Source organism: Zootermopsis nevadensis, unplaced genomic scaffold (genome assembly GCF_977971745.1).
Source record: "Zootermopsis nevadensis isolate Lab colony 2312 unplaced genomic scaffold, Znev_1.0 Znev_ptg000002l, whole genome shotgun sequence".
In the NCBI taxonomy this organism is placed as follows: Eukaryota; Metazoa; Arthropoda; class Insecta; order Blattodea; family Termopsidae; genus Zootermopsis; species Zootermopsis nevadensis.
Genome location: NW_028259134.1, coordinates 11,787,500 through 11,803,868, shown reverse-complemented (window position 1 = coordinate 11,803,868; position 16,369 = coordinate 11,787,500). Strand labels below are relative to the sequence as shown.

Here is a 16,369-nt window from a genome sequence, read left to right as displayed (position 1 = left end):
GTTAAATGTATAGTAGTGATGACATTAACTAGTATCATTGTTAACATGGTTCCACTAATATCGCTAAAATGCGCTTCCCAATACAACTTGAAATAAATTCTCTGCCTACTAACTTCGGATTTTAATAACTTTTGTATTTAGTAAAAAAGACGGCTCTAAACTTACTACATAATTCTGATTATCTGCTGCTACATTATAGAATTTTAGACAGCTTCAAACATTAAAGTGGCTTTATTTGGTGCATTTACCGTAATTATTTTATTCGCTTCATTCAAACACTGGAGCCTTGCCCAAAATGGGGCACGCCCGCTTTCTTTTACACTCACAATAAATTCATAAGTACGGCCACCCTATAATTATCTCTGTGCAGCATACTCAGATGACATGACATCGTTAAATAATCAGCTATTCAAATAAGTTCTGATGCTGTATTTATATTGGAATTTTTTTAGTGTGTGTGTTTAATGAAAGCCATGTGAATTAATCTGTACTAAAATAAGCATCTGGTTTCAGTACGCGTTTTTCTTTATGCGTGTCCGCTCAACGGCAAGTTCACTTGCGTGCTTTTAATTGAATCGAATACGCGTGTTTACTTTTAATTTACAGCTTCGTGTAGATTCCACTTCACTCCAACAACGTGTAATTGCCTTTTCATATAAATATTTTCATGAATATCTAATAACATCTTTTAAAGACATTCTGCAAATCTTCTTGTACTACAAAGAAAATATTTTAATCTTTTGAATTTGTACAAAGTTTTACTGACACATAGAAGCGAAATAATATTGCTTACAAGTAATTCCATTTCAATGTGAAAAATTCTTTTGACAACTTTTGTAGCTGATATCGTTTTAAGCTCTATGCACGCGTAGGTCTGTGCTTTTAAACCGACGAAACCTCAACAGCAGGCAAATTTGGTTGACTGAACTTACATTTGACCTCCTCAGAGCTGAAGTTGTGTAAGTACTTTTTATAGCTTAGACCATCTACCATCTCAACAGCTCATATTATCAGCTACAGGGATGGTGGTATCGTTTAATAGTGCAATGTTCCTGACATACCAGTTCATTTGTGCTTCGTTACTTCTCGTTTGTATATTGAATTGTTTTTAGAAATGCTTAGTAATTTAATAACTCAGATAAAATATGCAATCTAATGTATAAAATTTCCACAGTTTTCACGGAAATATATGAATATACACAGAAGTACATAAACGTTTTAAACGTTTATCTTTCTGTCGGAAAATGATTGTAGACAGAACAGCATAGATTCAGACGACTTTCAATTTTTATCACAACCTGATTAACAAATTCAATCCATAATCTGCGATACGTGTCGAAAACATATTAATCTTGTATATTTTTAAAGAAAAATTTAATCGGTTATTCGTAAAATAACACAGAAGTGACTTCCGAGGAAACAAAGAGATAGAAAACATGGTAGGTAACACACTATTTTCCTTTTGATTAATTCCGCCCTCCCCCAACTAATTGGCAAGTGTCTAATTTTTTGATACAGCTGTAGTTTATTAATGTCTTATGCATATAGAATTATGACCTAAAGTATTTTTTCTCTTGCTGTTTTAACAAGTACCCGAAAAATATTGAAGAAACATTGCGTGAATTATAGACTTATGTAACTTTTTCGTTGCTGGGGTAACCGACTTAATTCTTTGTAGGTTATCAGTGTTTTATTAACGGTTTAAAGGTAAACCTTACAGTAAATTAACGTGACTCATGTCGTGTTTACAGGAAAACGGAAGGCAGATAACTTATAAGTTACCCTCACGCAGTGAAGGCATGGACTGACGAGTGAAAAATTGCGTTTGACTTTGGTAACCGTCGTTGTAGCTATAACTCAATTCTCTCAGAAAGTTGACTCATTTGTCTGTAAAGGCATATAAAACAATTGTCAGAAAGAAATGAAACACTACGTTTTTATGAAGAAGGCCGAAACTTATGCTAACGTTTATTTTGACGTGACAAACAGAGCCCAGAGGAAATAAATAAATCCATTTTCCTTCTTTATTTTCTTACGTCAGCCATGATATTGTTTGCGTTATCAATTAGACTAAATACTGAATGAACATTAAATGAAAGTATCACTCGTCATGTACACTTACATTTTACAATTTTTTTTATTGTTTTGAATATCAGAGTAGATGAGTATATATTCCAAGCATTTTAAAACGTGTAATAATTACTACTAGATACACTATCTTCTTATTTTTAATAATTTATTTGAAGAGGGCATGAAACAGACGAGACCCTCTACGGCCTAACCACAGAGCGAAAAAGAATCCTTCACAGGTTTTACGTGATACCTGCCATGTGGTATGGAGAAATAGTACACAGACCTTAACAGTTAGTTTCCTCCGTTACGTGTAGAACCAGCAGCAAACTAGGAACACTATTTGGACCAAGTTTATCGTATAACCGAGTCCTTCCACTACACTTTGAATGGCTGAAAGGAAGAGAGACGTAGAAATGGGACAGAATCAATATGTAAAGCAAATACAACGAACAAATAGCCGAATAGACCAGTAGGTAATGAAGTCTCGTCTTCCTAAGTCGTCTTAATTAGACGCAATGATTTCGGATAATTAAGGTCGTTGTCTAATTAGCGACCTTCTTGACGCTTCCCAGGACTTATTAGTCTGTAAATAATACCAAGGCATGGTTATGATGTGCCCGTCAAGCCTTTTGTTTTGTTTCGCAAGCCAGATCTCATTTACGTGCGCGCGTCTATTTATGTGAGAAGAATAGCACTTTGAGATATAGTCTAGTTTCATGGCGTCATTGTCTGTTTTGTTTAAAGTTTCTAGTCATTACAGATATTAGGATGTGCTGAGGGGGTTTAACAGTTGCACTACACGCTGTGTTCTGAGCCTTCGTTCTGTGAATCTTTTCTTTTTTACATCTTGGCGTTATAGTTATCTAAGAACCTCGGTAGCGTATTTACGGAAGGTTTTAAAACCGAAGATAATTGTCTTCTGGGTTGTAGCGCCGTGTTGTCTGATTTAAGTTTACCTACGTTTCAGAGATTCTTTCTGCCTCCATCAATCGCCCTGATGATGGAGGCAGAAAGGACTTCCGTAACGTCAGTCAATTTCTACCACACTACAAGGCGCAACTCACCAAGAATACTGTAGTCTGCATACTCGCTATTATGAGAACACGTGTTCTCACTTATTTGGCATACATTAGCTTTCCAGAACATCACCGATCAATATTTATTTATTGTTTATTTAGCTAAGCTTTTTCAATAGCTGTGACAGTATAGCGTCAGGCCACCGATCAAGATTATGTATAAACATAATTTTGCATTTGTTTTGTATGACTCTGGAACATGTTTCATTACTTCAAGCTGAGAGCATAAATTCAAAGCGTTAGAAAATAAAGTGTTCAGGAAAATATTGGACTTCCAAAATAATATATAAGTGGAAATTTAGTGCATTTCCTTATAAGATACTTCGTAATTTTTATTGATTATCCATTGCAGTGTTTCTTAATTCTTTCGGTACCGCGGACCCTTTCCCCAAAATCATCTCGTAAATTTTTATTAAATAATATATAGACTAATTAAAATATAAATAAAAGTTATAATGATTTTCTTCCTGCCTTTTACTCAAATCTGAAGTGAATTAGGTGCTTAGTCATACTCGAATTTCCCTTAAGTCGATACAAAAATTCTCCAAGCAGTAATAACAAAAGACAAAAGATTCTTTGTGTTCTACTGAGTAGAATCTACTCAATCCAAGCATCTCTTAGGTATGTCATGCGGACTCGCTGTTGAGGAATACTGGCCTTTTGTGTTAAGGCGGTAAAATGCAGTAGGTTACAGATAGTGTTGTTTGACAAAGTACATACAAGTAATTAGTTTGGACAGAGAGCCCGAAGCCTGAAGCACAAAGTATAGAGCCACTCTGTCAGTAGATTTTTTCCTCTGCAACGTGTCATGGCGTAGTCTGTCTTCAACATCCTCATCAAGTTCAACGATTTAACTCTGTAGCGATAGTGATGAACTCAGATTTTATAACAAGCCAGCTTTTTGACATTGAGTGACTTCGTGTCTTCTTACAGATCTATCACCAGGTCCATTCTTCGGTTATTATGAATAGGAGTTGAAACCTTGTCTAAAAGACTTTGTAGCAGAACCATTCTTTGCATAGGCTTACATTCTCACATGTTGACGGCTTCAGAGAAAGGAAAATTTACAACTTGAAACAAATTGAAATAAAATGAATTATAATTTCACAGTAGAACGATTTCTTGCAATTACTTTAAAGGTGACAGAATTATTTCTTCTTTTTCGAGTGCAGCTTGTTCATATACATCACACTGGGGTTTCTGTCGCGTCACTCCCCACAATTGTCTGTTGGAGGAAGGTTTAATTTAATTTAGAGTCTTAAAAATGAGCGTAATTGGAAAATTTAATAAACACAGAGGTCTCTTCTTTGAACGTCTTTGATCGTGAAGACGGTGATTGACTCTCCGCTCAAATAACTCGGGTCAAACGCTTGTTTAATCAAAGCTGATTGCCACAGTAGTCATGTGTGGGAGTCGGCACGCACAGAATCTTGATAACGTGATTGTAATGCTACGAGCCCACTCATGCTCCACAGTGAACCGGAATATCTGCATCTCAGAGGACAGAGGTAAGGACTCCACCACGCTGTTGCTACCAGCTTCCCGGCCTGTATTCAGTTGGATGGGTGATTGGCTGGGTAGGGGATGAGCGAGGAACCGATGGATTGATGGATGGGTGTGGGGACAGAGGGTAGATGAAAGGTGGTAGGACAGGTGGAAGGAGAGGAGGACAGACAGACGGATTAGTAGATAAGTGAATGCAAGTTTGGAAGAGGAATTGATGGATGGATTAACGGTTTTGTTAGTTTTGACACGACAGAAAAATATAAAACTGAAATCTCAGTTTTTAATTTAGCAGTAAGAATTTCAAATATTTATTGATGTGATTACATCCCTGTATCAAATTTTATCTTTTCTGTACCTTGTATACTCACATCCATAATTTCTGATAAGCTTTTCATACGCATATTTCTTTTCAGTTATTTATCTGCTTCTGATTTTAGTTTCATGTTCTTGTAAAGTGGATTGGAGATTATTATTGTAATTGTTAACATAGAATACTGAGAAATGTACGTTTCTTACCAATCTTTATTGCCCGAACTCTTAACACAGGCCTGAATATTATATATTTACTGCTGAATATTATACACATTATTCTTATTACTAAATCCTGCAACTTCTCCCAGACTCGAAACCAGTGCAGTTTTTTCGGAGTTTTGGCTATGGTTCCTGTAATCATCTCGTCAAAACAAACTACTTTTGTATTTGTCCCGTTCTTCTATCGTGCCTACTTTCGAAGCTACAGCAACCACCCTCACCGGGACTCGAACTCAACAGTTTGAAATTTTGACCTTTCTAAAATCTTTGCCTGATCTCATGGAATAAACATGTCAAGTTTAGTGCAAATTTCTTGCCCGTTCTCGAGCTATAAGAGAAAATAAACACATCCACACACAATTTCAATTTTATATTTAAAAAGATAATATATTTTCCCTATATTTTAATAAAGGAATTTTTAGGACGATGGCATTCAGTGAAGCCTAGGCTTTCTCACTTTCACTTGCGTTAATAGAAAGACAATTTTATTAGCTTAATTATAATTAAAACAATTATTTTTATATGATATGCTTCTCTATTGTGTTGCATTAAAAACAACTCGCATTATTTCTCAGCTTACTCATCTCCATCCTGTAACAGTCACCAGTAGAATCATGCCTTCGTATAAACATTTATGTAACGACATAATTATATAGATACAAAATATTAAAAAAAATTTTGAGTAGGTTAATATGCGGAAAGAAGTTAATAAATATTCAGATTTTTTAGTTTTAGTAATTATTCATTTACATGTAGCGGCCTAAAACTTTATGGCGTAGACCTTGGTCTGGCCAAGTTTGGTTTTCATTACTCTGGCCACTACAACGTTTATTTCGCCCCTGCAGTATTCAGCAGGGCCGTCGACGAATGGAGCTGTATATTTCCCTCCCTCGCCGAATGTTCAATAAAGACTTCGATTGGGTTAGCTTACTTTGTGCGCGGTTTAGAGCTGCATTTTCTGGGATGAAACGCATCTGTGTTATACAGCTTCTTCCATTTCTTTACCAAAAACCAATTCCTGTGCGAATGTTCAGAACAGGAAATTCTATATACGGTGTTGAAGTGTAAAAAGGAAGAAAATTTGAAACTGTAACACACCTATTGTTTTATATAAGATAAATGCACGAGAGATGACTTTCATATCCCTCCGACTGCAAACTGGTAATAGTTGAAGATCTTCAAGGTGGGACATCTCGCGCATTCCAAGTTTCTATATAAAGAAACACCCGTGGAGACAACAATATTCCGAATTCCGTAATCATCTTAGTGAGTTGTTGTTGTTGTTTTTTTGTCTCACTTCACCAACGATCTCTTTGGCCTTGCATGAAACGTTGACAGATACAGCGACAAGAATGCAGTGTACCAGTAACGCCATTCGTTTTAATTTGTAAAGTAACATACCATTCCTTGTCAGGTTACTAGCTTTGACTAAAGATTTTCTGTTGTTGCTATCAGTCTTTTTTGGCTAATTATGCGTTTGAGCCGCCAATATACCACATCGACCACCTTCCATATCCATAGCTACTCATTATAATCTCCCCTTTACATCCGAAGGTAATAAGTTCTGCAGTTGACACAGTATCTTTAAATAATCTTAATAAAACTTTACCTTCTTGGCTGGCGCCAGTAACCAGAATCGTGGGCACTGTCTGGCTGTTGAATTCCCATTTAAATAAAGTTACTTGCGCACAAAGAAAACCATATAGGCCTTCATGTGAAGAACCAGTTCGAGTTTTAAAAAACTGGAATCTGTCGACAAATTTTGTAATACTCCTCAGTGTCGAATTTATTTAAAATCCATTCTATGGTCTTCGCGCTGTTTCATGTCGACAGACAGACATACACGGCGATAGCTCGTATTTACAACTGTCTGTTACGAATGTGCCTGAAAATTAATAAATCACTGGCTGTCTGACTTTGGAAAAAACTGTTAATATTGTAGTGTGACGTGTAAGTGTTTTTCTGTGTACAATGTTCATTCTAACATGGGGTACTGAGCTCACCCCGTCCTATGCTTTTGTACTACTCCTTCATGTTTTGCTACAGCGTCCATCAGCTATCGCGAAAGTGCTTAATTGAGAGGTATCAGCATACTGAATCTATTATACGGTAATTACTTATAAAGAGCTCACAGCATATCACGTCAACTGCTACGTATTTCGCATAAATCTACGATTTCCTTTACTGTTCGGAGGATTTTGGTTACACACAGTTGTAAAACTAGGGTTTCACTTCATATAATACCAAGGAATCCAAATTGGACTCACTGAAGTGTGTCCAATGCTCAAAGTGTACAATGATGGCTTACTCTGAGGTTATTTAACTAATTATGCCTTATCTACTTCAGAGGTTATTTAAAGTCGATACTGAAGATTAATAAGTTACGGGTGATAGTTCTGTGTGGCTGAAGGGCGGTACTATAATCCTAATAACGTTAAAATTTATCACAGAGATAATTTTAAGTTGTATGTGTTGACAAGCTTGAAATAGGATTACTAAAGCTTGTCCTCTGCAACGTAACTAACATTTATAGATATTTTGTTTCCTGTGTTCATTATAATATTAAAAAGCACAATTACCACTTCGTACTACTAGTATGTGTGATTATATTATCTGATTATGTTATCTCTATGTTTTTTAAAGGCCTGTTAGTATCACTTATCCGTTGCAAAACTTACAAAAAGTTTTGTATTGTTTTAATAGACCAAAGTTAATATCGTTTGTGGTTCAGACTTTTAGCAAAATGAAATCCATTTTCTCTTCGTTCGAGGTCTAGCAGACTGAAGCATTCAGTGGCACCAGTGCAAAGAATAGTTTTACTTCCGCCCCACGCAATAAACCACAGAACTAGAGTATTTTAAATTATATTTATATTCCACTGATTGTCTTGAAATCGCAACCATACATTTGAAAATCCGCACATTATTCATAAAATAGGACAAATTGTCCTTGGCTGGCGGCCCGTTTAATGTCGGTCGAAGCCGCTGAGGTCGTTAGCACTTAACGGAGCTCTCAGTGAAGTGCAAATCGCCCTAAACTCTATCGCCGTCGACAAAAGTTTTTTTCCGAACGCATTATTTTTCATATTTTATGGATCACAATGTTAATTTATTATAGAAAACAATTTGTTGCTACGGAACAGACATATTAGTGCTTTAAGCTGTCGATGGTCTTTCACGGCTTGTAGACTTGTGTGATGAAGCCCTGGGGACGGAGACGCCATGTTCCTCCGAAACGCCGGTATCTGCTTACAAGGTCTCATGGCGTTACAACCCAGAAGACCAACATAGACAACTTAACCCCCTCGAGATCATCAAATTTTAGAAATTCGTACTGCAGGCATCACACTTCACGGTGCCTGAATTAATTTGAAGTTACTTTACATGTTATTTCAGAGGTTGTTCGCCGTATGCAAAGAAATATTTTACAGATCCCACTTTACGGGTTTAAATAGATTGCATACGTTATATAATGTACCATTTTTTTGTGTGATGAGCTGTTATAAACAAGAAGTTCAATTCCGGTGCCCTGTAAAGCTGAGTTTACCGTGTGACAGACGCGCTCTGATACTGAATTTCCCTAACAGTGTGGTCCTCCCAGAGATAAATGTAGTCGAAAACCATGCAGTAGTTACGAAGATGAAACATGTTGATGGACAGATTGATATACGAACATACAGACGGAACCAACCTCCCCATGTTGCGTTATGAAATTTGTCCAATAATTGCATCTGTATATTAGGCGGTTCGGGATTTACTGATGGAAGAACTTTACATACTAAAACCGCTAGGGTGGTATGTATTAATAAAATATTAAATAAGATTTGAGTTTGAAGATGGCGGTCTTCTATGTTGTAGCACCTTGTAGTCTGGTAGAAGTTTACCGACGTTTCAGAGGTCCTTGTTGCCTCCATCATCAGGGCGATGACAGCCATCTTTGGGTACAAGATTAATATTCGAAGGGTGTCAGGAACGATTCAGATCGACATCAACATTGTCAAAGATAAATATTCATTCCTTGGTATACGTCAGTAGGGAGCGCCGACTACGTGGATGCTCTCGGATTTGAGCACCAACTGAACTTTCCTCACCTTCAGTTTAACTTTTAAACAGTTTTCCCATTGTTCTTTAATGAGGGTTATGAATGAAATCATTTAGGCTTATATCCGCAGATTCGATAGATGTGGAACCGGTTGAGTTGTATGTGGTCAGTTTTGTTTTGAATGGCGGAATCTTGGAATTCAACAGCGGCAGACGGGAGTTAACACACGCTCTAGCTACACGTCGTTCGTTTCGTGTGTCACTGGTGTCGACACTGTCATCGGCTGTGTTTCGTGTAACTTGAGACTGTCTACCGGGAGAATTTTATAATGCAAAACTTATCGCCTCCTGAAATTTTTGATATTCAGCGCCCATGCCTCTCGGCATTCACAATAAAACGTACATCACTCGTTTCTCCATATATCGTTGAGTAGGCCGATGCATTGAAGACAAAGGCCAACTTTTTTGGAGTCTACGAAAACGAACGCGGTCTACGCGTAATTAACATGTCTTCTTATTGTAAGCGGTGGTCTTCTGGGTTGTTGTGCCGTATAGATGGAAGCGCTGTTTTTTTCCGAAACCTTGGCACATAACCAAAATTGCTATACGACGCAAAGCCAGGAGATCGCCATCTGTAGTTACATCGCCGTGAAAACCTCAAGCCACAAACCCTTTGTTGGCTTATACAGTTTCCTGAGTAACACTTTCATGATTTTCCTGAGTCTTTCAGCGAATATCAGTATAACGTATTAAAACACTCCATTACCACCTGGTACCAAATTGCATCTCACAGGACGTTATATATAATCTTTCCAATTGAAGTAGCGATATTAAATTACGTAGAGATCAGTCAGTTAATGATGTTATTCAGCGGACTGTTCGGCCCTCCTCGTTACTTTATTATGATTCCAAGCGCTCAACGTCATCAAATGGCCATAATTACCCGCACATACTCCACGTAACGAATTAGCAAATCAACAATGAACCGTGCTTAACGACCTACATCCCCATTTAAATTTGTGTTTACGAGGGGGCCAAAAAAAACTGTTAGTTAAATTTAAAAATGTATAAAAATAATTGTTAGAGCGTCTTGACGTTCAGAATAAAAAACTGTGGTAACTTATCGGTTCTGTAGCTTCTTATTTGAGAGTTTCGCTGTAGTTTGTTCGGGCAGAAACTTTGTACGTGACTACTGTATAAGTCTGATGTCCTGTACTCCACTTGTAATGAAATATATATGTCTTTGAACTATTTGTCTGTGAGTTTTTCCATATCTTCGCTCATTATTCCACATCCACCATTTTCGCTTATATCAATATTGCAGAACCGGAATAGCTGAATGAACGTCGCTGAACAAATAACTTATTGACTTATAATAAATATTTAATGCTGCGAATATCATTTACTTTGTCTTTTCTAAATATTCTGTGATAGAAAATTGGTTGGAAAATGATATAATGGATGGTGATGTATAAAATATCTGGGGTTCAAGACGGGGGGGGGGGATCCCCGTGCAGAATTTTACCCACGCCTTTGCCTTTCCCCATCTCAAAACTTATGAACCACTGCCTATGATTCACTCCCATTTATTGTTTATTTTCAGCTTCGCTTGTGCCTGAGGAACAGAGGCCACGGTCATAAAGCGTAAGCCTGGTCCACACTTGCTTATGTAACAAGGGATTCCACTCACGTGAGGTTCAGTTGCACATTTTGGGCGAACGGACTGCGCGCTTCTGCTCCGTCAGTTGTCTGTCTACTGATCCTGCATGTCAAAACCTACTCTGGTGGCGTAATATAGCGTCCTATCGACGTTCGCTGAAAAGTCGGTTGCGCTGTGGATCGGCCCCTCCGTGAACGGAACATGAGCGAATGTTACATACTGTAACTTCGTCCAAACATACGAATTAGTTCTTAGTTACGCTGTTACGTCACTAGTGAGGGCTCGGCTTCAGACTCATCAATAAAACACCGAATTTTGTTTGTTTTTACGCAAAGATAAAAAGACTATTCGATTTTATTTTATTGTCTATAAATTCCCTAGTTTCTCGACACAAATAATGACGCTATAGTGTCACGTAGTTTATTATTTTTGCATAATAAAACACGAATCAATCTTTATATGTTCAACGCGGTTATCACTACGCAAAATTTGCTTGGTTTGTATTTTCATACTTATTTTCAATAGAAAAATCTAGTTTGAGCGTTACCTATTGGCTGCTTTCAACAGGAAAGTTTCTAATTGGATTTTAATAGGGTATTTGGTTGTATTGAAAAACATGAACAAACAGACCGTCGCTCAGTCTTGGTACTGATGCCAAACAGAACCTGTAATATGTAACTGAATACACAATATAAGAAAGATCTGCTGCCGCACAAATTCAGCCTCAATTTTAAACCGATAAAAACAAATTTCAAGCTACGGATTGCCAACTGCGTCATTCGGAAAGTTAATAATTTCGTCTAAATTACTTTCGAAAGAAGTGCGATGTAGCAGTTATTCATCTTATTTCAAGAAATGTGTGAAGTTTGTTTAAATACGAAATAAGTCTGATTTTCATGAACCATTGATCCTCATGTTTTTATTGAAGATTTTGTTGTGACTTTACACTCTAGGTCATGTTTTTGATTCGGATATAAGAAGGAACGTCAGATGCTAATTTAGAATTATGTTGACCACAGCGTCTTAACTGTGTGCCTCAAAACTACTATATCTTACATTTGTGCTTCTCTAAATATATGTGGTAATGCACCACATTTATATTGTTAATTGTATTCCGTCTGATGTGTGACGTTTCACATTAACGTGGTTTATATTATTATGATTTTTTCTTTTTTGGCTGTGGAATTTAATTAAACAATATAATGTAAATATGTTGTAAATAACGTAATATATAATATTTATGTTAACATTCTTGGTTGCTTTGTCCTAACCGTTTGTTTAGTTAACGAAATTCATCACTTACTATTTTACTAACGTTCAATTTTGTCTGGAGAACTTTAATTACGGAATAAGACATAAAATTATCATAACTAATTAGTAAGGAACCCATTATAATATATTCAACTGTACATCATAGCTTATTTACTACCTCTTCCCTGTTGTTTAGTTATATACTTTTATCCGTTATATATATATTGAGCCAAAGGATGATTCTGAATCATGAAGTTGGAAGGACGTTAAAGAAAATAGATGTTGTCCTATCCAGAGTGACTGAAGAAAGCAGTGAAATGAATTAATCAGGCGTTCTAACAGAAAGTAAATATTTCTCTAAACGGTGTCAAATGATGGGCTTTGGTATTAGCGATTTCGATCTAAACCTTCTTTTATCAGAGCTCGTTTAAAAATCCCATAGAATTTAATTGGGCTCATCGAGAATTGCATTCGTTATGCTTCTTTGCGTACGGTATGAAACGTCACATTGTGCTTGATTTATATTTGTTTTACACGTTCAGTAATACCTGTGAGAGGTGCATTAACCTAGATTTTCATACGTGCATGTACTCTGCGTGGACTGTAGTCTCTATCTACATGGCATAGTACAACACATAAACACGCTGACAAACATCCATGTTTGGAATAGGAATCGTATCGAATGCACAATCCCAGTTTCCGAACCGTTAAGACCCACTCCTCAGACCGCGCTACCACGAAAATTATCGATGAGAAATGTTTTAATAGTGTAATGTAAGACCATTACATGCAATTTCCACTAACAAACCGTTTGAAGTCGAAACTAGACTTAATAATATGTGAATATTCATCCCGTACTTCAAAGAAAACAACCCATAATCATTAATTCTTTTTACGGAAACACGTCTTTTAACTCTCAGAATCATATAAAACCAAAAATACACTTTGTTGGCAACACGCGGAATTACTTATTGTTAAAGTAGGTGTTACATACTGTTACCACTTAGTTTTAAAAGAATAAAAGTTGAAACAAAGATTTTACATGTCTGAAGGTTTAAGAATTTGTTGGCTGTTCCTATAATTCTACTAATACTGTTGATTAAGATAAATTAGCTCAAATTACGACAGTTACATACATAACCTCTTCAGTCCCACGTATAGCCTTGTTGAGAGAAAAGTTCGCGGTTTCGAGTCTGGTTCGGAACATGGCTGTAACCGTTAAGAGACTTGCAGTAGACTAATAATTAATCCTGCTGGTCGAACCGAGGGCACAAATAATTGGATTAATTTTGAATTTGATCAGGTCTATCACGCATACTCCGTGAAAGTAGTAGCAAAACTGCTTTTTTCCATTGTTATTTAATCTAATTCTTTACTGGTTCGAGAGATTAAATTCCTGATTGCTGTATGTGTGTAGATACGAGGACGAGAAACGCGGGTCATGAGTGAGTTTTGTGTTAATACTTTAAGGCAGAGGTTCCCAAACTTTTATACCTTGTGCCCCCCTTAAAACATTTCAGAACAAGTGCAAGCAAACAGATTTGACATAAAATTTAGCTATAAGTGTACATTTTTTATAATGTAGTATATATTATTAAATGCATTTATTTTAAAAACTGTAATAAAATATACGCTCTGAATTCTACAGCACTGTAAGACAACTAAACTCTCTCAACCAAGCAAAGGATGTTAAAAATGTTTCTCCATATTTCGTTAAAAAAAGTTTTTTATACAAAGAACATCCCCCCCCCCCAGAAAACTACTCGCGCCCCCCACGGGGCGCGCCCCACACTTTGGGAACCACTGCTTTAAGGTAATTACCCATTTGGAAGACCTAATATAAGATGGGAGAAAAATATTAAAATTGATCTTAAAGGCACAAGGTGAGAGGATATAGACTGGATTCGTGTGACTCAATAGTTATCAGTGAAGAGGTATTCTGAACACGGTACTATTTAATAAGCTCGTAAATCTGAAAAAGTTACTTTGAAGCTGCTCTGATGGTAACAGAATATTAAGTGACATGTCAATTAAAGGTGCAGAATAACACTGCGATTCATTACTAGTTTGTTACTTCGTGTAACAATTTCTTGGCTCGCACTGATTAATACATCACACAGCCTAAAAATAAATGAGCAGGAAATTAATTAACATTCCTCCTTGTTAGCATATCACATTCTGTACCAGGCCCACGTGGTTTATTCAGAGTTCATTGCTTTTTTTTCCTGATGAACAATTTATTTAAATTCACATTTAAACGTGTTTACATCCCAGAGTGGAAAGTTTAAAGGTGAAAGTTTAAAGGTGAAAGTTGTGTCGACCGTTTTACTTTCTTATTTTGCACGTATAAAGTAGAGTCCTGCAAGCTAAATTCAATTCAGTAAACGCCAACCAGGACTATACATAAGGATTTCCTATTCATGACAAAGTCCCATCATTTATTTACCAATTTATGTCTATATACACTTATTCTTATGTATTAAAACCAAGATTTTGAAATGTTTTAGGACTGTTTCGGAAAAAAAGTCACTTCACGTTCGATAACATAATCAGCTATGCGTACTTTTGGCTTCCATATAAGGACTATGATATAGTGGGGTTAGTTATTCGCATGATAAAAATTAGTTTAACAAGCATAAACCTCATGTTCACATTATTAGTACATACCGGCGTGGTGCAGAATTGTTTATGTCGAAAGTGAGAAAAGTGATATTTTTAATTATTTGATGACTTTGTTTTCTATAAACCGAAGCTTAGGAGAGCTTGAATAATCACAGAGCTGCAAACCACATACTCCAGACGAGGAACAAATACACTTTACTTACGTCGATATCGATCAGTTTTTAGATACTCCGTGTTTGTAAGCGCGTTTCTTTCACTTCCTTTTCGTTACTTTGTCCTCGCTTTCTACTATTTTCAAAGACCAGTGCAGAGATTTCTATTATTTAATTGATTGAATCTTCTGTAGGATTCGTTGGATGCTGCATCAGTCCTCTAAATAAAAAAAAGGCAACAGAGATGGATTTACGTTTAATTGTTTAGTTGCGTTTAATTACTTTCTTGAGTTTAATTACTTGCCTACGTTTGATTACGTACTTGCATTTAATTACATACAGGACTCAGTGGTGCCATTTATTATTGAGGATCCTTTGTGCATTCATGTGTATTAGAAACCAAAACAGCAAATTACAGTATTACAAGGCATATATGACCTTAAGTTTACAACAGAATTAATACAGTACTAATTAACGGAATAAAAACTGATTTAAATACAGTCTATACTGAATCGCGACTTTTAATTCAACTGCTGCTATCTTCTGTTGAAATAGCTGAAATATTTGTTTTTGTGTAGAATGACATATTGTTATATGATCATGTGTTTATGCTCTTATGTAAAACGGTTGTTAAAATTGTACAGCAAAACTGACGATTAAAATGACACTATAGTTTTTCGTAAGATTTTCCAGTATAAAATTATATCAAATTCTTTGTACGCGTTCTCAAGATATTTCTTTCATACTAACAGACGGACGGACGAAACAATTTTATTATAAAATTGGCAGGATTTCGAACGCGCCCAAATTTATATAAAACCAAGGGACAAAGTATACGGTGCTTGATTTTCCTTGCCGCTTACTATATGTGTGATGCAAGCATTACTAATTAATCAGTGCAGATGTACATATGGGCTCGTATAGTGACAGCTGAAGTTACCATCATTGTCATCTACATCATCGTTATCGTAATTAAATCAGTTTCAAGGGGTGGGTTACATACTTTGTTGTTATTATTCTCTTTTCATGATAAGATATGCCGTTCCTTAATACAGACGAGATTCCCAAACTTTTCTGTGTCTGTGGCCACATTCGCTGTTTCAAAAAATAAATATTTAGGCCACGGGTTGCCAATCCCTTATTCCTTCGCCAGTATTCCCGTCTAATCATCATCAGCTACCCTACAACACGACGGAATTCTGTGTAACTTACACTCACGAGAAAGTGTCCTTAAATAAAGCACGGAAGAAAAACATTTTTGTTGCTGTAATATTGTTGATGTTTTGTTACGGTTACTTTTTATTTATTATTTATTTTATTTAGTGTTCTGTCTGACGACAGGTCCATATGAACAGGATCCTTCTATCCTTTTCTCGGACTGGGACCTGTTCATATACGTTCTTGGCAGATGATCCAGAAGTGGTTTGCCATTGCCTTCTTCTGTGTGTGAGTGGAGTA

At 36.4% G+C, this 16,369-nt stretch overlaps 1 long non-coding RNA gene across 1 annotated transcript in view; it reads left to right on the top strand.

Moving 5' to 3' along the window:
- Positions 1–11,831, top strand: part of LOC110832201 (uncharacterized) — a 34,634-nt gene extending 22,803 nt beyond the window's left edge. The window contains exon 3 of the long non-coding RNA XR_002543852.2: positions 10,830–11,831. This is a non-coding gene — a long non-coding RNA (uncharacterized LOC110832201). The remainder of the gene's footprint in view (positions 1–10,829) is intronic.
- The last annotated feature ends 4,538 nt before the right edge of the window (positions 11,832–16,369 follow it).